Source organism: Rhea americana, unplaced genomic scaffold (genome assembly GCF_003343005.1).
Source record: "Rhea americana isolate MKP2758 unplaced genomic scaffold, rheAme1 scaffold_42, whole genome shotgun sequence".
Classification (NCBI taxonomy): Eukaryota; Metazoa; Chordata; class Aves; order Rheiformes; family Rheidae; genus Rhea; species Rhea americana.
In genome coordinates, this window is record NW_028186557.1 from 4094761 (window position 1) to 4114715 (window position 19955).

The following is a 19955-nucleotide window of genomic DNA, read 5'->3' on the forward strand; positions in this document are numbered from 1 at the left end:
GGGTGCCTCTGTGATGAGTCACCTCAAATATACATTTCTGTCATGGACCAGAACATATGTAAGTGACATGGTTAACTGGATGGAGCTTAGGTCATGGCTTTGTGGCTCATTATTTCCTGTATTTTCTTTTGGAATCTTGGTGTAGGAGGACTCTTCTGTTTGCTTTTTTAGAGGAGAAGGACCTAAGAGTCCTGGTGGACAACAAGTTGACCATGAGCCAGCAATGTACTGTTGTGGCAAAGAAGGCCAATGGTATCCAGGGCTGCATTAGGCAGAAAGTTGCCAACAGGAAGTGATTCTTCTCCTCTCTTCAGCCTTGTTGAGGCCCATATGGAGTATGGTTTCCAGTGCTGGGCTCCCCAGAGCAAGAGGGAGTTGGAGCTACTGGAGAAGTCCAGCTAAGGGCCACTGAAATGATTAAGGGATTAGACCATCTCTCAGGCTGGGACTGTTCAGTCTGGAGAAGAGAAGACTGAGGAGGGAATCTTACCAATATATATATAAATTTTGAAAGGGAAAGTGTAAAGGGAGTGGGGCCAGACTTGTTTCAGTGGTGCCCAGTTACAGGCTGAGAGGCAACAGGYACAGACTGAAACACGACAAGGTCCATCTGATCATAAGGAAAATCTTCCTTACTCAGTGGGTGACTGAGCACTGGAACAGGTTGCCTAGAGAGGTTGTAGAGCCTCCATCCTTGGAAACTGTCAGGACCTGGTCATGGGCAACCTGCTGTAGGACCCTTCTTGAGCAGGGGCATGAACTAGATGATCTCTGAAGGTTCCTTGAGAACCTCAACCGTTCTATTCTGTGAAGGAAGTGCAAGAAGCTGCTGAGCTTGTCTTAACTGGTGCTTATGGAGGGAGGACTTGTCCATGCCAGGCAGGATCTGGCTTTCCCCAGTTGATCAGGATGCAGGTCCTTACATTTTYCAGCCAAATACTTGGAGTGGTCTGAGGTCTGAGGCATCTCAAGTTGTTTTGTCACAGACTAGGAGAGATCTAGTTTAACTTTGTGCTGGGTAGCTTTGGCACAAGGACATTTTGTGCTTAGAAGGAGGTGTTCTCCCCTGGATGCTGGGTGATTCTTTGTGACTAAATCTGAAGTGACAATGGGAATTAACGTCGAGTAGTGCTGGAACTGAATTGTTGCCTTCCCCCTATGGACTGAAGGACGTGGTGAGAAAAGAGCAGGAATCTCAAGAAAATCTGATTGGTAATATCTGAAAGGTGCTGGATCACAAGATTGCTGGCACCTTCTGGAGTATACCAGGACGCATGAAACCCTTTTTCTGAACTTGGCACCCTGCTTCACAAGGGCAGTTATAATTTGACTTCCTTTACATCTCTGGAGGAATGGGGGCTCCTGGGGCATTGTGGAGGCTATATTGTGCAGCATGGGACAGGGGCAAATCCTCTCCTTGAAGGACCTCTCTGATAACGTCATCTTTGGTGTGTACAACAACTGCCTGCAGTGTCACCCTGGAAGGGATGTGTCGTATCATGTATGGGGCAGTGGCAGAAAGTGTCTTGAGACTTGACAGGATTGCTGTTTGCTGTGCTATGCTGGGCAGCTTGTGAGCTCCTACAAGTATTGTAGCTGGCCCCCAAAAGCTCCTTTACTCCTCTAACTTGCAGATCTCCTGCCTCGGATCTTCACAAAATCCCTCCAGGTTCTTCTGCCCAAGTGCAGCATCTGAGTTACAGTCCTGCTCTTCAAGCTAATTCTTCTCATTCAGAGTTTCTCTTCCTTTCCAGTTTCCATGTCTTTCACCTGTGTATTCTTCTTTCATGCCAATTGCCCTGTTTCTCACTTGCCTTTTAATGAATTTTTGTGGCATCTTTGCTTTTCCCTTCCGGTATCCCCCATTGATCTTCCTTCCTTCCTGACCGAGTCCTTTGTGGTAACTTTTGCAATCACTTCCTGATTACATTTACAGTCATTTAGGTGGGGGTTTGTAAAGCTGTCTTTTTTTAAAAGTCGTTTCTTGACCTGAAGTCTGCCATATGGTACATTTAAAAGCTCTGGTTTTAAAAATCATTACAACATAGCTTAGGAGCATCTGCTTTGTTTTTATAGACAGAGTGTCAGCAAACTGCTAGGTTGGCCAAAATCATGTGGTCATTAAATCACTGTGATGTTTTTCATTGTCAGTTGAAGCTCTACCACTCAAGCCTAAAAATAAAGTACTTTGAATTCTGCATGTGCAGGCAAACCATCACTTTATGTTAAATGGATTGATTAAATGTTCTGCTTAAGTGTACTCAACGAAGCAAGTGCTACCGAAATGGGATCATTTTCTTTGCTGAAACATCCTTTTCATTCCTAAAGYTTTTTTAAGAAATCAGAAGGCTTATTTAAGCTCAGACTTGAGTGTTCAAAATGCTGAATTTTGCCAAACTTCATCTTTTTCTTAAAGAGTCACTCTATCTGGCATGCATAAATTTAGTACTGGCTAAAATGGAGTGGCATCAAGTACGCAACAGAGCCTGCGCAGCAAGTTTACACCCTGTCCTTGAAAGTTTGTGATTCCTGCTGAYGCGAATTTAGTCCCATTTGTAAGTGAAGCAAGAAATCAGCAGTTGTTTCCACTTTGGCTAGACAACCTGACAGTCAGAGAGATCACTTGCACTTGGGTGTCATGAGGACTGACAACTTCCCAGGCAGCTTGAACTGCTGCAAAGCTTCAATTTTAAATGTTTTCTTTAAAGCTGCACTCTTGATTTTAAACCTACCTTCAGTTAAAGGTGGAAGCAGGAGCAGGTAATGGCTAGCTGTGCTGTTGSTGATGGATATAGGTACTGCTCTGTCAAGTCAAGGTGAGTAGTTGCACCAAAGTCAATGGAGCAGTTCACTTAACCAGATGATTGAAACTGCTAAGCCAGCTGGTCAGAAAAATATATTTTAAAGTGACTTCTCTCTGGCACAGCTTGAGCCTTCCCTTCTTGTAGCCCTGTCTTAAAGCTTTGACTGGTATCTTAACACTGTAACAGAAGCAGTTTCTAGAAAGTGTGTTATTGCCTTCCTCATTTTTGCTGCTTTTAGTAAAACAGATGGATTTCAGTGTCTCCTTGGTACAGGATTTGCTCTAGGTTTTCCCCATTTTTCATAGGTTTTTCTCCCCAGAGAAGAGAGATTAAAGGTGGCCGGAAGACCTTGGACACCTTGCGTAGCTTCTGCAAAGGGGGGTTTAGAGGTGTACAATTTCTGATAAACCAGCTCTGTCAACTGCACATAAGTAGTCATTTTACAACTAAATAAGCTGAGATGATTTTTATAAGCTGTTCTTCTTTGAATGGAGTTACTTTTTTGTAGTGTTCGGGGGCGGTTTTGCAAGGAGGTTGATTGTCTTGTTGACCTCGGAGTGAAACGTGGCTGAATCAAAGTGCAGAGCTTTGCAAAAGTTTTGCTCTGATGTTTTTGACTGTATTCAATGACTTAGGCTGTATGATGTCCCTTATGTTGATGTTTCTTATTGGCTGAATGCGTCTCACGGTCTTTATCCATTTAGGTGGAACTTAAGCCATCTTTGGCCCTTGAGTTGTTTGGCAAAAAAATTTAAACACCTAGGTGAACCTTTGCTTTGCCAGCCGAAGACCTTCTGCTGGTCCCATTGCATTTKCCTACAGTCCTGGTCTTAGGTAATGAAGAAGCTGGGTGGGGAAGTTCTTTGCTCAAGCAGGTGAATTACAGCCCTGGGCATCATCAAGTACCCACAGCTTCCAAATATATTTCTTACAAAGCTGTAACTAAGTGCTAGAGCACTGGAAATTACCTGAATCTCCTGCTCTGTTATTTATCAATATTCAGGGCAGTCAGTAGCCTTCTTTCTCCTTTAACAGTTGGCTCTTGATATGTGTAGAGAATTAGATCCAGGTTGTTTTTCCAGGTGGCTTCATTCGAGTGTGCTGTATCATTTTACTCTTTCCAGGTTGAATTACTCTTTCTTTTTGCGAAAAACACTGTTTTAAACTGTTTGGATAAGCTTAGAAGAGGAGAGGAAACAATGCACAGYGTGCTGCTTGTGTGGGACGTGCAAGGAGTAGACGTGTAAATTGAGCTGGTAGATACGCTCCAAAAAGCTCCTGCCAGTTCACATAAACTAGAGCAGCCATTTGGCTGCTGTAAATTACTCTGGCTTAGGTCAGGCTGAGATCAACTACGATTAGAGAACTGTAGAGCTGATACCAGCTCTCTGATTTATGCTAAGAAGATTTTTCTGGAAGCAAAATTTGACTTGATGATTTTTAATGAGTTCTTAACACAAAAATGTTTAGACAGAAGCTTATTTAGTAAAATCTACTGTTGATATTTTATAGCTTAAATACATTTATGGTTTCTTTGGCTGAAAGAAAGAGACATTCTGGGATATTTTACAGATGATATATGAAATACCAGGTATGGTGTCACAGCAATAAAGCACATCAGAGTATGAGYTGCATGAATCATTTGTATCCTGTATATGCAGAGGCTTCGTACATCACTGGGCTTTGTGCCTGACAACTGCAAGGGYGTTAATTGTTACGCCGTAAGTCACTGCTTACAGTGTCTTGCAGCGCTGTTACTGAGCCAAATTCAGAGGCCTTTGCTCAGTCGTTAAGGAGGAAGTAAATAAAAACTTATTTGCTCCATTATTTGTCAATGAAATAAATATGTTCTGAAGTCTAGTTTTTAAAAAGCCATGTACTATTCAGGTGAATAGTGAATAAATTAAGCAAAAGCATGTAGAAAGAATAATAACTTTTACCATCAGTTTAAGTAATTTTGGAGGAGGATTATTTCTGTAGAGCCATGTAAGCCTAGACCAGTTTCTAATCTAAGACACTAAAGCTCAATAAAGGAAAGAAGAATTTGCTGGAATTTTACCCAGCCAAGTAAGTCTCATTCTTGATCGGGTTCCTTTCRCCTATCTTGCAAATCTGCCATGATATGTAGCTGGGGGCCCCTCTTTGCTGCCCAGTATAGGCAAGGTATAAATTACAYGGTTCTATCCCATGCTGTCCTTCAGCTTACAGATTTCTTGACCTTCTTGGACTTGGTTTTAAGGCCCTCAAGTTTACAACCTATCTTGATAAAACCCAGACCTTGGAAATCGAGCCCTGCTAGGGCTAGCCGTGGTCATCTGGAGGTTCTTTGGTCCCAGACAAACAAGTGACTTCAGTAGTCACTCAGTCACTTCTTCCCAACTCTCCTGCAGTGCCTCTTGATGGCTATGTGACACTCAGGTTAGCCTCTTCTTTCTTGTAGAAAGCACGCAGCTGCTCCATGTGGCATCTCCCTCCTGTTTTCTGCATTTTGTGACTGAGCGTGGATGGGCTGATTTTCAGGTGTGGTTTTTCAGACTACATCTGTAGCTGCAGCATGATATGATGCGTTGGTGGGAGCTCGGTACCTTTGCTGCTAGCTTTTCCCTTTGGAAGCAATGGTCAGCTCCCAGTTTAGCTCCCAGACCTCATGCCAAACTTCCAAACCAAACTCAGCTCTGGCCTCTGGGCTCCTCTCTTGGCCCAGTGTTGCTGCCAACAAAGCTTTAGTTGCCAGGGCTATTTCGAAGGTTTGAATGTCTTTTGGAAGTGCCAGCTCAAAGGCTTTCCACTGGGGCAGAAGATCAAATTTGGGAGCCTATTATCTGAGAACCCTGTGGGGTTTCCAGTTCAGTTTTTGACCTGCCTTTACATTAGTACCTGACAAGCTAAAATACCRTCATACTGAAGAGTTACAGTAAATATTTGTTCTTATTTCTATTGTAGTAGCGTCTGGGAGGCTGCTAGTGAAAACCAAAGCGTGTTGTGCTAAAGCACTGTTCATATGCTTGAATTTCAGAGACAGGTCCTACCCCGAGAGTATCTAGTTGAAGTGGGTAAGGAAATTGTGGAGAGATGAATATACTGGGACAAAGTCATGAGGACATYGGTAGCTGGGATATAGGCATTAAACAAAATCCTCGCAAGCTCCCTTCYGCTGCTTTCCCTGTCAGTCATGGTACCTTTAGCAAGCAGGTTGCCTTCTGACCAGGTTGGAGAGAGATAGGGTTGCGTTTCATACACCCAGCATGTTTTCCATCAACCCACCAGAGGAAAACTGGAGATTTTTTTTTTTTGCTTTGTTTTTTACATTGAGTAAGTATGTAAGGAGCTAGGATTATTAGAATGATGATCTCACCATATTTCAGAGCTAATCACTTGTTTTGATGTTTGCAGTCAGTATCTTTGCTAGTGTTTTTCTGGTTGTCATGTCAAAATGAGTGGCCTGGATTCTCTCATTCCATTTATGGGATTTTAAATGAGAAATTCAGGCATTTATTACATTCCCATTGAGAGAAAAGGACTAAAATGTGATCTAGATAACATCCCATACATCTCCTAATATATATAGTTAAAAACTTAAAGAATATAAAGTAATCAAGTTTGTTGGGTGAAAAACTCATTCCAGCCTGTTTTTATTASCATGGGATGGCTGAGTAGGGAGGTACTAGTGGGTAAATAGAGAACTACAGTAGAGATGAAGCAAGGGACTGAAGATAACTGGCTGTTACCAGAGGCAGTTTCTCTTCTGCTGAAGYGTCTATTTCTGGCTCGTGCATAATATGGCACAGATATTTCCCAGAAGATAACATGTCTTTTATTTGAAGCCAGCTCTTTCCGCTGACTTCAGGTGAAAAGGCAAGATATTTGGGTTACGGGCTTGTGTGTATAATTCACCTTCAGTGTAACGAGGCCCAGTTCTGCTCTGAGTTTTATGCAAGGCTAATCCTGCAGTTAAAGCATGACCAACCTGCAGCCTTTGAGCCACATTTGGCTTAAGCAAAATGAGTGGGGTGGCCTTCCTGGGACAGGTTTGTGTGGCTGGTGGTTGATTAGTGGGCCATGTGGCTAGAGGAGGCACTACAGGACTACGGGCACAGCAGGAGATAAGATAATGTTAACTAAGGCCATGACAGCAAGGCCAGTCCAACATCATGCTGTGACCTGGTGGTGGCACGATGAGATTTCTGGAAGTCCCATTTGGAGATCACCTTGCCTTCTGCTCTCTGAAGAGTGAGATGGGTGGATCTCGGCTAAATGGGAGTATCCAGCCTGCAGAGTTGATCTCTTTGCAGTAATTCATTGCTGTTAATTTACTGTGGAGCTGTTCTGGATCTAGTGTTAGCTTTATAAATTATGTATGGGATGATCAAACACCTTCATCTATAGGGAGGGATCAGCATGCCTTTCCTTGCCCTGGGCTGGCTGGCAAATCAAGCAGGTGCTTTTTGCAAAATCTAGAGCAGTCTCAGGGCTACTCATGACCCTGGGGAGCATGGCAAGCCTTGGACACTGCTGACTACTGTCTTAGGTACCTTATGCAGGGGGCAGGATATTTGCGCTGTGGGCACATTGCTGCGAGGCTGCCGCGGCCTGAGGTTGCTCGGATGTGTGCTCGGGATACCTCGTCTGCCACGCCGTGGCTGTTTTGTRACAGCAGAGATGGCACAGAGCAGCCAGAGCCAGGGTCAGAGTCTGCGCAGGGGTTCTGCACTGCAGTTTAGGAGTTGTCACTAGTTAACTCTTTAGAGTTGCATGCGGAGGTGAGAACAAGCCCTAACTGCTGTATGGACAAGAAGCCAAACCAGAGCAGGCCTGTGGTCTGGATTCAGCTTCAGTTTGTAAGAGAAAAATATGAGAAAACTAGTCACTAGATGTCAGATATGTCAGTGTTTTGTCCATCATGGACAAATAAGGTGCTGAAGACTAGGAAATACCCATTAAGGAGTCTAATACTGTAGTACAGAAATGTCCTGTTCTGCCAATGCAAGCAGTGCAGGGGAAGAAAAAGTAACAGTACAGAGCACGGTTAACCTYGCTCACAAACAAAGCTTCTGGAGTGAAGTCCATCACTATTACAACTCTGCAAGGGGAGAGAGAGCTGAAGAAAAAGGGAAAATCCAGTTGTAGTAGCTAGTTGTTGTGCCATTACTGTCTTGGACTCGCATGGAAAGTGTTAGCTACGTCATGGGGGCAGCCTTGATGAGTCGCTTCCTGTGCCTCCCCGCTTTGCACCCTTCCAAATGCAGCWGTAATGCTCACTGCCCTGGTGTGGTGCAGCAGCTTCTAGTGCCTTCTGCATCCTTTCTTTTCTGCTACCTCGGATGTAAGCGATGTGCCTCCTTCGTAAGGCTCAGCTGACCTGTCCGTGCCCTGCCTGCTGTCTTCGGTCTGTCTGTGCGCTGCAGAGCTGCTCTTCATTGCCCAATTAAAACAGCTTCTCACAGAGCACCCTCACACACTGACCCGTGCTGCCTTTTGYACAAAGGAGGCATCCTCTAAGCTGCCAAACCTTTTTGCTGTCTTTCAGATCTTTGCTTAAAAATCTYGTCTCCTGGGGTGCTTCCAAACCTCCAAAGCACGTCCTGTTACCCATAGCCTCATATGAAAAGGCAGACTCATTGAACTGTTTCTCAGGTCCAGATGCTCCGTTTTGTGCTCTGTTCTTACTGTTTGTGGGAACAGAARCTCCAAGCTGGAGAAGTTCCATGGAAAGGAGTTGTGTTGGAGGTGGAGGGGAGAGGAGGGGGTTTGGTCATTTTTTCCTGAATGTTCTCAGTCTCTGTTAGCAAACGTGACCTGAAACTCCTGCTTTTCATCAAAAACCCTGAGGAAACCTTGCTATGAAATACTCTTGCTCCTTTGAGATAGTCTCTTTGATTTCAAAATCAGAAAGAAAAAGTGCTTSCAGTTATGTTTTACAGACCATGGCTACCACAACGAGACAATGACTTCTAGACAGATAAATGTAATATATGACCATAAAATCTGTTTAAACCTCTCTGGTTTTGGAGTTTGGAGTTCACCCAGATCAGGACAAAAGGCCCATCATGGGATGCTGTTGAGCAGTATTGAGTGTGAAATGTGTGAAGCAGAAACCTGGTAGTTATGGTCAGTTGTAATTTGGATACTGAAGGTATGTACAAACCCAAATGGGATTTGTGATGAAGGAAAAAAGTGCCAACAGATCTTTTTTTTTAGCAGATCAGGAAGCCTTTTTCTTGAGATGGTATCTCAGAGTGGAGCTGTAGTCTCATCCACTGGGTGCACAGCACCCATAAATGTGTGATGCAGAGACACCCAAATGACTTGAGCAGAGCTAGGGCAGATCTAAGCCTTGCTGAACCCAAACTCATGCATCTCTGCAGCTGGATCCCCACTGTGTACAAGCCTCTGGATACACTGGTTCTTGTTTCCAGGATAATCACCCTAAAATATTTTTTCTTATTTTATTTGCTAGAGTAAATGTTATGGCGGGTCACACAGCAGTGGGGAGGGGAGCAGCACCTGGAGGTGTGASGCAGCATGCTCAGGATGCGCACGATCATGCTTTTGTAAGCATAGAAGCATGAAAAAAATCAACAGCACCTGAAATGTTCCGTGTTTGTTTAGCCCAGGTGACTTATTTGATGCTCCTGAGCTTGTATGCAGGCACTGAAACCAAAGCGGTCTGTGTTAGTATTTTCCTGTAGCCGAGGGTTCTGGTAGGTGGCCTCGGATGAGCTGCCAGAGCATGGTTTGAGGTGTCTGGCTTCAGGCAATGCAGGTTTTGAAAACCTTGGCATTGAGCTCTGATGAGGAGGAAACTTTGACAAAGAAATCAGAAGGGGAGGAGGAAGGAGAGGAGAAACAGCTTGAGATGTGAGCGCCAGCTCTGCAAAGTGGAGCGTGACCTGGTTTTGGCTATCGTGGGACTGCTCTAATGCCCCGCTCCTGCCAGTCACCAGTCCCTGACCAGCAGAGCCGTCAGGCTCTAGCCTTTTTCCAAACGTGTCCGAATGGTCGATCCTCCTCTCTCACCTCCTAAAGCAGCTGAAACCTAAATTCCTCATGCATTTCCCTGTCAGCTGCTGTTCTCRTCAACTTGCAATATCTGCAAATAGCAGAAAATAAAACCATCCCCTCTGGTTAATGTCCACAGTCCTTGCTTGCTGGCACAGAGTAGAAAAATAGTATATTTACGATGGCTGCTCAGGCTGTTGGATCAACTCAAAAGGTACTAGCTGTTACTGAGTTAAGCACTGCAATGCATAAACAAGAGGGACTGAATACAGGGACAGCCTTCAACTGCAGGAAKTTTTCTTGACGAAGCACTGATCTGTTATGTCTTGAATCAGGCACTGGGTAAGTTTATTCAAAACTTCATCCAATTCTACCTGCAGGTGACTTGCAGGCTGCCGTCTGAGTTGGAGAGAAGGCAATAGATCTCATATATGTGGGCCATGTCCACCTACTCCATCTCTGGTCACTGGAGGCCCCATGGYGTGGGCATTGTAGCTTTGCAGGTAGCAGAGGACATAGATGTGGGCAATATTTCAAAATGCCTGGTGATTTTGGGGCATTACACTTTAAGGCTTTTTGCTTTTTAAGAGGTAAGTCGTGATACGTTCTGAAAATCAAGCCCATTTCAGCTTTCCCAGTTCACAGACTCAACATTAGCTGTGGTTTTTCAAAAGCCTGGTTTGGGAAATGCACCTCACAACATTTGCAAAGGATTCTGGCATGTAAAGCCACCTGCTGATGTAGTCCTAATTAATATTTTATTACTTTATTATTACTTTATCATTACTTCATTATTACTAATGTTTTATTTTTCCTAATGCAAGATATTTGTATTTTCTTTGAAATTAAATATTGTAATTGGAGCTTCTGGGGCTTTCTAGGGAGYGTGCACTCCCTCTTGCTTTACTGGCTGATGTTTGAATTTACATTAGGGAGTGCAATGGAGGCAGTTCTTCTCTCCTCCCTGCCCTGAAGCACACCAGATAGCAGAGCTGCTGGTCAGGTTGGTGTTTCTTCAAGCCTTTCCTGGGTTCACTTGGCTGTCACTGTAGTCTTGTTCTGACAGTGTTAAATCCCACGCTAACCTGCCAACTATAAAAATCTTGTTGGGATCAAGTGGCTAGTATGTTTTTTTGTTTTGTTTTGTTTTTTTAATTTGAGACATGAGAGCAGGAGGAGGAGGACAGCCTTGTGGTGAAGTTACTGAAGTGCAGGTGAGGTCTCAGTTCAGTTCTGATTTTGTCCTGTCTCTTCTGAGACCTTGAAAACGATGTGCAGGCTTCAGCCTGCGAACAGGCTTGGTTTCTCTGCTCATGAGAAGTGAGTGCATGAGTACTGGGTGCATGAGTACCTTTGGGCTGTAGATGGAACTTAATTTCTGACATTGTCAGTCCACTGCTCTTTGAAACGAAGATAGTTACACCTTCTTTCTCTCCCATTTTACGTGTTGCTCTTGTATCTTTTTTAAATGTAGGCTCTTTGGACCAGGAACCAGGTCTCTTCTGTGTATGCATGCAATGCCAACTGCAAATAGGGTCCTGCTTGTGGCAGTAATACAAGCAATAACTAAGTGGAGCTCCATAGCTGTTTTCTATAGACACAGGTTTGGCCTTGATATTTTGCCCTGAAGCCTTTTGCCTAGTACAATTTCTATGAAAAGTGGAAAAGGGGCAGCGAGTTCAAGTCTTCGTTGCACCGCTTGTAACAGGAGCGTGTAGGCAAGCGTCAGTGCGCGCGGATGTCGTGCTGTGCTGCCTGCACTGCTCTCTGCAACTCCTTCCAAACAGGCACCTTGGCATAAAGTCCTTGTGGTGTCCTTCCTSCTGTGCTGGGTTTGAGTACCCTGGAATAGCTCAGCCATCGTTCTGACCAATATGTAAATTGTAGAGAGGCATTTTTGTCTTTTCTTCCCGCTCCCAAAGTTTTATGAAAAACAGAGTCCACAGATGAGCTGTGTTTGCTAACTGGGAGCATGTTGCCTGCTGGGATGCACTAGCTAGCAAGAAAAAAAAATGCTTGGAAAGATATTCAAGTCTTAACCCCAGCAAGGTGAATGCTAGAGCTTCCACTGATTTCAGTGGGGCAGAGATTTATTGGTCTTTTTTTTTTCATAGGAACAAAAACTGAATGACTAAAATATCCTCATTCTGTCTGCATTCTGTTAGCTGTTACTTGTGACACCTGCTCAAAAAGCGTGTAAACCATTGCATGCTCTTAACCTGACACCATTTCACACAGTCCTGATGCACTCTTCCTACGGATGAGTGAAGAAAATGAATTCGGAAGCTGAAAGGCTTTTGAACCAGGCCCCTGGAGTGGAAAAAGTCAGGACTGCCAAATAAGATGGCTTTCAGACGGCTGGTAAGCACCAACGCTTTCTAGGCTGGAAAACTGCAAGGAAAACAATGCAGATTTAGATTCCCCAAATGCCGGCAAAGACAGCCAGAAACTGTTCATGCTGACTTTTGTTCAGATCGTTTAGAGTAAATAGCAGGCCAATGCACACGTTAGTTGTTTGGTTAATGTAGCTAAAATCATTAGTTAGCAGTATTTTCAAAGATCAGTTCTGTGATAGTTGTTTTCTGGTACCTCGGTCCACATAGACATACCTGAGGTTCGGCTCCTTCCTGTGAGATTTATCTGCATGTACTAATATTGCTGTGATAATGCTTTACTGTTTTTTCTGGCTTTCTCAAAGCAGTTCTTGGAGATTAGTTGTCTTTTTTTTTCCTGCAGCCATATGAGGCAGATAAATAGCATATGCCCATCTGTCAGCTGAACTTGTCCCAATTCACACACACTGAGTCGAGGTCTCATGCAGGCTGCTTACAACAAATATCTAATTTAGGTGTTACGACTCTCAGAATATCTGTGCCCAAGACAMTAATGAGTATTTTAAACCACTTGCTATCCAGTGATCTGGCTTCCTACGTATGAAAGAGGAGTTGTCTCGGCCCTGAGCACTGGAGCTCRGCACAGTCCTTGCTGCGTAGAGCTGGATCCATGATGTTGACTGCCGTTGGATGGAGCCTGCCTGTAATCAGATATCTGTGTCAGTGCAACAGCATCGCCAAGCCCSTTCAAATGTCAGCATTGAAAGCCGGTACACAGAGCTGCCCTYCAGTGATGAGCAGAGCAGGGTGCTTTGATGTTTGCCCTGCAGAAGTCAAATGGGAGGTTGCATGGCCTCATGGGGTTTATGTGCTAAATGCACATGTTATAATGGGACTGGGGAGGGGTGGATGTCCAAGGGTGTTAGGATARTCTAGCTACTCTGTGTGAATTAGGTTGGCAAGGAAATATGTTGTCTCTGGGAGCTGGCTGTAGAGCCTGTTCATGAAAAGGGGAGCCTGCYTTCTAATTAGACACGCAAAAATGAGCAAGGATGAGATTGCCTCCCTAACGTGATCTAAAAGGGGTAGTCTAGAGGAGCCCATCTCCTTCTGTGGTCAGTACGGAGAGGGTCCCCTAGGAAGGGATGGTGTGAACTGCCCTGGGCAAGGAGCAGTGCTGATGGAGGATGYCTTGTCCACAGCGATGTGGCCAGCATCAGCTGAAATGAGTCTCATCATGGACATCTTACTTTCTGTAGCCTGCCTTGGTGRGGCTGTCTAGAGACATTTGGATGGGCATGGTAGCTCCCGCCACCTGCCTTGTGCAAGCAGGCTGTAACCAGATGGCAAAGAGAATTAAATGGGAAACCTAGCAATGCCTTTTCCTTCAAATGCTAATGATTGTTTGTTACTGGAGCAGACTATGTACCACCTGTAGAGCTAATTTTTGTGCAGGAAAATCCACCTTTGCATTGTGAAAGTTCTGCTTGGTATGTGCTCCTCTCTCATCAATTATTTTACAGGGAGATCCCTTTTAGGATGAGCTGAGCTGCATTTGTCAAACTTTAAAGATCATATTTACTTATGCAAGGGTGGCAGTTTCCCTCCTGGATTTTGCCCTCAAAACCTATGGCATGACCACTGTGCACACTATTCCAAGCCTCGTGGCAGTTCAGCTGATAACCTCTCTCTTGCTGCTGTCACGGGAACTGCTGAAACATGCTCTTGGCCATTTGAGAGAGAATTACAGTATCTCTAATCTAATGCAGACATAGTAGCACAGAACAGGGAAAGACATTTGACTAGAGAGCAGWGCTTGAAAAGCTTGCAAGCTCTCCCAAACCGAGGTGGGCATCTTACATTAGTTTTGGTGGCCCCTTGGAACAGGACAACAAGTAAGACATGAACTGCACTCAGGCAGAGTCATGCTATCGGTTTGGGTAGTGAACCTGCGAAGTAGATTGTGGATCCTTCAATTACTGAAGGTTTTGAATAGCAAGTTGAATACACATCCTCCTGGAAGGCTGAGGGGACCTTCTGTGACCTTCACTGTGCCAGAGAAATGGATTGAGTGACCTCTGGAGGTGTCCTGTGAAATCCTGGATCTGCAGCTTTTAAGAGTAATTCCCTCCTAGTATTATGGGAAATTTCCCATATACTGAGCAAGCAGCCACTTTCTAAACGTGTACAGTGATACAGGCTGTGTCTTCAGAAATGCTGCTTGGAATACGAGTTGCAAATTTTGCACTTCCGACCCCTTACAGGCTTGGCCTGACTGTGGCTTGAATGGCAGTAGGGAACAGATGATAGGATAGGAATTGTGAGAGTGGTTCAACCACTGTGCCATTTAGCTCCCTATCCTCTCCCCAGCGGTGGCCGCTGTGAGGTATGTTTTGGAAAGTTAAGAGAGAACCAGCAGAAAGCAAAGGTAGGATAAACTGTTTCACATCAGTGTCATGCTGAGTTTGAAGCATTAAGAGCGATGCCTGCCTAGCTAACAGCACTGTCAGAAAAAATTTATATTGGGGAAATTGTACTCATTCTCTTTGGAGTTTTGGTCCAAACATCCAAGCTCCATGGCCCAAATTCAAGTGCCATGTGGATTTTGCTGAAGCTATCATGCTAAATATCTCCTGCAGGCTGGCTCTGGGCCTTCTGAGAGATCTAGGCACAACTGAGGCTGGCCTAGGTAAGCGAGACAGTTTGTGTATTCTGATTTAAGAGCAAAACTGGAGTCACTTGCATGCTCTGGATCACACCATCTGTGTCTGCGTACAGCCTCAGTGCCAGGCAATTTCCACAGCATTATTTTGGGTGAATAAACTGTTACTAAAAAGTCCTGTATCTGAAAGCAACTAAATTTATAATTTAATTTGCAATATCTTGCTAAATATTCAATACTTAATACAGATTTTAACATTGTGTATAAATAATTAACATTGTGTACGAGTTTATAGCAGCTCTCTTGCTAAGACCCTAAACACTGTGCAAAGAAAGTAAAATAAAAATCACAATTTCAAATTTCCTAAAGGGAAAAGAAGAGGTAAATAATTACCTAACCCCCAGAGATTCTGCTAAAGTCAGCATCTTCCATTAAAATGACTGAGAAAAAAACCCAGCCCACCTCTGAGTTAATTTAAGATTTTAATTGCAGCAAAGTTGGGGATTTCGATTAAGATTCCTAGAGCAAGTTCTAGCTATGTCCCTCTGGTGACACTTACCTCCTTTCATGATTACACATTTTTAAAGGCGGTGGTCCAAAATGCTGTATATATGAACAGTAAGTTCCAAGGGAAGTATAGTTTAAATGTAAAATCAATCAAACCAGAACCCATACCCAGCTTTTCTGGAGGAATAACAGTTCTTTTCCATTCTATGGTGTTTTCCTGACTGTATGTTGCTTTGCTTCTGTTATACTATTGTATAGGAGTGAAATAAATATACTTGAGAGGAGAGAGCCAGCAACTTTACATCTCTGCTTCTTGATGTTGAACAATTCAAAGGTCTTGATTTTTACTTCCATGGAAAATTCCATCTGGGCACTCAGTCTTCTCTATGATAGATTTCCTGTTAAAGCAAAACAAAGAGCGCAGGTTTGCGTAAAATGTGTCATCCAGAGATTGTACCGCTATGCGTGCTGATTATCATAAAGAAAATACTGAACAGATTACATTTAAACTCTCCAAAGAAATTCACCTCCAGGCTGAATGCCAGCATGAGAAATACTGGCTTGAAAAGGAGCATTTTTGGAAGCTGATAAACCCTTGGAAATAAGATGAAATTTCCAATTGCTCCAAAACTATAACAAACAGCTTATAGTAATAAAGGGCTGGCAAGAATAATCCCTGTTTGCAAAGAGCTTCTGGAGGATGGAGCCTAATAAAGTAGCTTAGTATCAGTTGAAAGTCTAGTCTCATTAGTGGAGACACTTCTTCAGCTAGAGATGGGCTCATCTCTGCAAAGATGGAAGGGTGAAGGAAGGACTTGTCTGTATGAAGGTGTGAGATGCTTTCAAGGGTTACACGATCCATGGACTTGTACGTTCCTTTCAAGAGTTCTGTCCTAGCACCAGCTGCTCTGATGGCATAGGTGTCTGTGCCCTATGTGCATCTTCACTGACTCCATTAAAGCTGTTAAGGTGTTGAACCCAGGGTAGGGGCTGCCTTGTGTAAAGTCTGAGCAGGTTTTGGCTTGCTAGCCCCCTGTCTCTAGGGGGCTTGAGGCGTCTGAGGCCAACTGGCAGATCACCTTGACTGACAGATGTTTGGTTTTGACTGCTGCACTTTGGTTTAATGTTAGTCTTGCAAGGAGCTGTTCTTTGCGCTTTGCAAATATTAAATAATGATTTGGGATTGAAGTGAAACACGTTCATGGTGAATCAGGTTACCCCTTGAATTGCCATTCAGTACTTGTGCACGCATGAGCCACTAGCCCAGGCCAGCTGATGCCTGGGAGCTTCACGAATAGCCCTGAGGGCCTGGGAGGTGTCTCGTGAGTTTGGAGGAAGGATGGGGAATGGGTGGCAGGAGACAAACAGTGAAGCAGTTTGAGGGGGAAGGAGACATCAGCCATGCTGTGGGTGGTGAGGAGGTAAGCTCAGAGAGGGATCAGCAGGTGAAGTTGCCTATGTCCRTATTCCTGCAGCAGGCCCTGCCCTGTCATCCCACTCCTACCCTCTGTCAGTGGTTGTATGGGACCCCTCAGAGGGTCYGTTCCCCAGGACATGGATCCACATAGACACACGGTCCCTGCTGCAGACCTGGCATCCCAAGGGGAGCTAGTGCTGTGGAACTAGACTATTAGTACTGCCACTTGTTACCTTCTCCATGATGTGCTACAGAGCAGCTCCTACAGCGAAGGCTTTGTGGACAACCGTTGATGGAAGCAGCAATGAGAGTGTTCCCACTCTCCACTGCTGTCTTTCTCCACTGGCATTGACGGTCCAGTGTCCTGGCAGTGACAGACGTCTGATTCAGCTGAGTTCAAAGACAGAAACCCACTGTTGGCTTACCAACTACTGATCTTTTCAGATGTATTTGGCACAGAGATCCCTACTTGTGGCTGTGATGGTGTCACCTTGAAAGGTAGTTCCCAGTCCAGAGTTCATTGTGTACGTGGCCATCTGATTCAGTAAGATTTATTTGATGGTGACTAATATCTGGTAACAACCATCAGAGTCGATCTGCTTATTGGGGAACAGCACACTGAATAAATCTCATCTGCCTCTGTCGCTGCTTTTCAACAACAAGCTAATTCCATTTAATACATAATGGTAATACTTAATTGGTGACATAAACTGAGAGGAGATGGGCAAAAATAGATACAAATGTATCTTGGCTCTGATTCAGCTGGTCCTCCAGTTCCTCTGAATTTGAAAAGGAATATTAGAGAAGGGATAGTGTGTGAAAAGCATCTTTGGGAGAATGTCAGTAAAAATAAACTGTCTTAATGTAGCTGTGGTCAGGCAGTCTGACAGCTCCTTACTGCAAAAAGCAGGATGCTTAGCATGTTGGTGTTGCTGCTTCATCCAAGCCAAGGATGTTTTGGGGTATCTTGCTATTATTTGATTTCTCTCTCTGACTTTGGTCATAACTCTTAAAAAAAATGCTCCTTTGTTTGGAACAATGAATAATTTAGGCTCATAAAATGTAAGAATTGCTATTCTCCCAACTTGGCTTCAAATGTACTTTGAAACCTCAAACTTGGTGGCTTCATCAGGTGCAGAATTACAGCAATGTGTCACTGTAGACTTTTCTTGTTTTCCTGCAAATGTATCCCGCTTGCTTCAGTGCCTACTCCAAAGCATTTTGTGGGAAGCAGACTTCATCTGTCCACCCAGCTCTATTTGACACTGCCTTGAGATACCGATCTATGACTTTGCAGCCTGGAAAGCACTGTGGGCAAGCAGGAGGCACGAGAAGTGTAAGACTGCAGCTTCAGCCAGAGGCACTGCAGATTTGTGATGAACTGACAGTGCAAGTGGGGTGAGTTTGTGCTTGGAGGTGAGATGTCCAAATGCAAAGGGCAGCCCAGGAGTTCCTAGGTGCAAGTAACAGCAGTGCTTTAGTGACACAAGAGGGAGCTATGGACTCTCCTGAGATACAGCAGGGTTCACCCAGGCATRAGTGCTCATATGAATGGGCAGGAGAATCAGTCTCAGAGAACGGTGGTGGTTGAAAGACAGTTAAGGCATCTGTAGTGCTTATACTTCTGGAGTTACCTAATTCCTTGTTAACCCTGAATGATCTGGAGAAGAAGTTGGAAGGAAARACTTTTTCCATGAGGAATATGGGTAAAAAAATAAGAAGTGGTTGTTTCTGAACCTGATACCAGTATGGACACGTGGATGAGAGGCAGGGAATTAAAGTTGCTATCAAAATGTCAAGGTCTGTTGCTTATTGATACCTGCTTATTGTAATTTACACCTCGTTGTAATTCCATGTCGTAAGTGGTCAGTGCTGGTTTTTTTTTTCATTTTTTGTTCATGAAGTATTTCTTCTATCTTTATCTTACAGGGGAATGCATGGCCCTGAGGGTAATATGCTAGTATTGGACACRCAAGTCCAAAGTTTGTCTCCTATGTGTAAACTATGCTGTGTGCTRTGTAAGTTGTGTTGCTCAGGCCTGGACTTACAGATGAGACTTATGGGTGTTCTGTGACATGAGATCTGAGCAGGAGTTTCKCTAAACCCTTGCCTAGTTCTGTAAGCCCCAGTTTGACCAGTAGAGCTCCCCAGAGGCTTCACTTCTGCTGTATGAGCCCAGAGCTGTCACCATTGCTTGGTACTCTGTGGTCTCTTGTGTAGGACCAGCCAGCTTCTTTGCAGTGGCAGAGGCATGTGTGCTCATCTCAGAGTAGGGTGCTGTACACATAGCACAACACTTTGCCTCAAAATCGTGCTGAGGAAGGAGAAGCAACATAAATACACACGCACATGGTAGCATAGTGGTTAGAGTACTTCCTCACATGTGAGAGCTCCAGCTCAGTGTCTTCTCCAAGATGACTGCTCAAGAAGCAGGACTACAGGCATTGTGAAACTGTCTTGTCTATACTGACTCCTTCTCCTTCCTTTTTAAGGTCTGATTACTTGGTTCTGCTGGGCTTTGTAGGCTTTTTAGTGCTAGTTATGGATGGGGAGGGAGGATTACAGGTCTCTTATTTCAGTGCTCCTGGGCTCAATCTTACCTTCAGGATAATGCATTTCTCAAGTTATCAAGTAGTCTGTAGCTCTAAGCACCATCAGGTGTTTTATGCCTTTACTTCACCATTGGTCCATTCTCCTGTGTGTCCTTCTCAAATATGCAGCGTTGCATTTTTGCAACACCTCTTGCATTTTTGTCCTTATTCTTGCCTTTCACCCCAGTTCCTGGGTGGATACTACATGCTATACTTGRTACAGTCTGAGCTATAAATAAGATACAATTCAGTGGAAAGTAAAAATAGCAAGCCAGATTTTCAAACTTGCTTCTAAATCTGTGCCTAGCCACCTCAATGTACATGTCCTTGTTTTCCGAGGTGTTGAATCTTGTTGTTATCCTTGATTTCAATGGGGATTTTTGATGCTCAGGGCTCCTGGAAATCAGGTCACTTTTATATTTAGGACCTGAGCGTGGATGGAAGAGTGTGATCACCACCACTGTGTTATAGGTGGAAAGGCTGACTCCTGGAAAGGTTGGGAGCCTGCTCCAGGTCAGTCACTTGCCCAGCAGTATGGTGAAGTGGGGATTTTGGGGAGGTCTCTTCTCTATACGAGTGATSTGAAAATCTCTGAGTGACCAGGGACTCCCTTGCATTACGGTAAAATATTACGAGTCCCTG